The sequence below is a fragment of the Myotis lucifugus genome, unplaced genomic scaffold (genome assembly GCF_000147115.1).
Source record: "Myotis lucifugus unplaced genomic scaffold, Myoluc2.0 scaffold_440, whole genome shotgun sequence".
Lineage (NCBI taxonomy): Eukaryota > Metazoa > Chordata > Mammalia > Chiroptera > Vespertilionidae > Myotis > Myotis lucifugus.
The window spans coordinates 338,833-342,488 of NW_005871488.1; the positions used below are offsets into that span (position 1 = coordinate 338,833).

Sequence of the window (3,656 nt, forward strand, 5' to 3'; positions counted from 1 at the left end):
TTCTAATCACTGAGGTAAGGTTTTATGGATAAAGTGAATATATTGTAATCAGTAACTCTGGTGGGAGGCGGAGCCTGCAGGGGGGGGGTAAGAAATCAACCAAAGGACTTGTATGCATGCATATAAGCATAACCAATGGACATAAGACACTGGGGGGTAGGGGAAGCCGGGGGATTGTCAAGGGCGGGGAAAAAAAAAAGGAGACATATGTAATACTCTTTGTAATAATTTAAGCAATAAAAAAAATAAATAAATAATAAAAAAAAAAAAAAAAATAAAATAGTTACTACTTGAGCACCTCCAAAAAAAAAAAAAAAAAAAAAAAAAAAAAAAAGAATCTAGCCGGGGGCCAGCCCAGTCCAGGATGCGTGTGCAGGCCAGTCACGGGACGGTGACTGCCTTCACACTGGGGGACGCCCAGCTGCAGGGGGCGTAGAAAAAGTACAGGAGCGGTTCAGGCAATCAAACTGGAAGGTTGCGGTCTGAGGTGGAGAAGGAATGTGCGCCTGACTATGTGCGTTTGTAAATTTCAAAGACTTTCTGAGCTTCAGGAGCCATTGCAAATGTCTAATTGGTTAATGAGAATAAACTTGTGATTTTTAAAAAAAAAAAAAAAAAAAAAAAAAAAAAGAAATGCTAAAGGGACTGGTGTAAAAAGAAGAAACATCAAGCTCAGAAAGAAAACAGCCACACACACACAAAAAAAGAAATGGCTACAAACAAGTACCTTTCAATAATAACTTTAAATGTAAATGGACTAAATGCTCCAACCAAAAGACATCGTGTGGCTGAATGGATAAAAAAACATGACCCATACATCTGCTGTCTACAAGAGACCCACCTCATTAGAAGGGACTCACACAGACTGAAAGTGAAGGGATGGAAAAATATCTTTCACGCAAATGGAAAGGAAAAGAAAGCTGGGGTAGCAATACTTATATATGACAAAATACATCTCAAAGTGAAGGCCATAACCAGAGATAAGGAAGGCCACTTCATAATACTAAAGGGATCAATACAACAAGAAGATATAACCGTGGTAAACATATATGCACCCAATGCAGGAGCACCCACATACATAAGAAAACTTCTGGAAGATATCAGGGGAGAGATCGACAACAATACAATCACAGTAGGGGACTTTAATACACCACTGACATCACTGGATAAATCCGCTAGACAAAAACTCAGCAAAGAAACAGCAATCCTAAATGACTCACTAGATCAGATGGACTTAATTGACATCTTCAGAACACTTCACCCCACAGCTGTGGAATATACATTCCTCTCAGGTGCTCATGGGACATATTCAAAAATAGACCACATATTGGGTCACAAGCAAAGTCTCCACAAATTCAAGAAGATTGAAATCATAAAAAGCTTCTTCTCAGACCACGATGGCATAATGTTAGAAATAAACTACAATAAAAACAACCCAAAATACTCAAACACTTGGAAGCTGAATAGCATGTTATTAAATATTGATTGGGTTACCGATGACATCAAAGAAGAAATTAAAAACATCCTGGACACTAATGACAATGAAAACACAACAATCCAAAACCTCTGGGACACAATGAAAGCAGTCCTGAGAGGAAAGTTTATAGCTCTACAGGCCTATCTCAAAAAACAAGAAAAAATGGTAGTCAATCATCTAACTCTACAACTCAAAGAATTAGAAAGAGAGCAACAAGAAAACCCCAGAGTGAGCAGAAGGAAGGAGATAATAAAGATTAGAGCAGAAATCAATGAAATAGAGACCAAAAAAACAATACAGAAAATCAATGAAACCAAGAGCTGGTTCTTTGAAAGGATAAACAAGATTGACAAACCCCTAGCCAGGCTCACAAAGAAGCAAAGAGAGAGGTCCCAAATAAACCAAATCAGAAATGATAGAGGCGAAATAACAACAGACCCCACAGAAATACAAATGATTGTTAAACAATACTACGGGCAACTCTACTCCAACAAACTAGACAACCTGGAGGAAATGGACAAATTCCTAGAAAAATACAACATTCCAAAACTCAATCAGGAAGAATCTAAAAACCTCAATAGGCTAATAACTATGGAAGAAATTGAAGCAGTCATCAGAAAGCTTCCAGCAAACAAAAGCCCAGGGCCAGACGGCTTCACAGGGGAGTTTTACCAAACATTCAAGGAAGAACTAAAACCTACCGTCCTCAGACTACTACAAAAAATTCAAGAGGAAGGAACACTTCCAAGCTCATTCTATGAAGCCAGCATCACCCTAATACCAAAACCAGGTAAAGACATCACAATGAAAGAGAATTACAGGCCAATATCCCTCATGAACATAGATGCCAAAATCCTCAACAAAATCTTAGCAAATCGGATCCAGCAGTACATCAGAAGGATCATACACCATGACCAAGTAGGATTTATCCCAGAGATGCAAGGATGGTACAACATCCGTAAATCAATAAATGTGATACATCACATAAACAAATTGAAAGAAAAAAACCACATGGTCATATCAATTGATGCAGAAAAAGCATTCGACAAAATCCAACACCTATTTTTGATAAAAACTCTCAGAAAGGTGGGAATAGAAGGATCATACCTCAACATAATAAAAGCCATATATGACAGGCCCACAGCCAACATCATACTCAATGGACAAAAACTAACACCATTTCCCCTAAAAACAGGAACAAGACAGGGATGCCCACTCTCACCACTCCTGTTCAACATAGTACTGGAAGTATTAGCCATTGCAATTAGGCAAGAAGAAGAAATAAAAGGCATCCAAATTGAAAAAGAGGAAGTAAAACTGTCCTTATTTGCAGATGACATGATATTATACATACAAAACCCTAGAGACTCCATCAAAAAGCTACTAGACTTAATACATGAATTTGGCAATGTAGCAGGATACAAAATTAACCCCAAGAAATCTGAGGCATTTCTATACACCAATAGTGAACTTTCAGAAAGAGAGATTAGAAAAACAATCCCATTTACCATCGCACCAAAAAAATTAAGATACCTAGGAATAAACTTAACTAAAGAGGTTAAAGACCTCTACTCAGAAAACTACAGGACGTTGAAAAAAGAGATAGAGGAAGACAAACAGATGGAAGAACATACCATGTTCTTGGATTGGTAGAATCAACATCATTAAAATGTCCATACTACCCAAAGCAATCTATACATTCAATGCACTTCCCATTAAAATACCAATGGCCTTCTTCAAAGATCTAGAACGAACTCTCCAAAAATTCATCTGGAATAAAAAAAGACCCCGAATAGCTGCAGCGATCCTGAGAAAGAACAAAGTAGGTGGGATCTCAATGCCAGATATCAAACTGTATTACAAAGCCACTGTTCTCAAAACTGCCTGGTACTGGCACAAGAACAGACATATAGACCAGTGGAATAGAATAGAGAGTCCAGAAATTAGCCCGAACCAATATGCTCAATTAATTTTTGACAAAGGAGGCATGAACATACAATGGAGCCAAGATAGTCTCTTCAATAAATGGTGTTGGGAAAACTGGACAGATATATGCAAGAAAATGAAACTAGACCACCAACTTACACCATACACAAGAATAAACTCAAAATGGATAAAGGACTTAAATGTACGACAGGAAACCATAAAAATTCTAGAAGAATAACAAAGGCAACAAAAT

The 3,656-nt window shown here is 37.6% G+C and overlaps 1 protein-coding gene across 1 annotated transcript in view; it reads left to right on the top strand.

Moving 5' to 3' along the window:
* The window catches only part of CAMTA1 (calmodulin binding transcription activator 1), a 668,603-nt gene that overhangs the window by 296,859 nt on the left and 368,088 nt on the right, over positions 1-3,656 (top strand). The gene's annotated exons all lie outside the window — the stretch shown is intronic.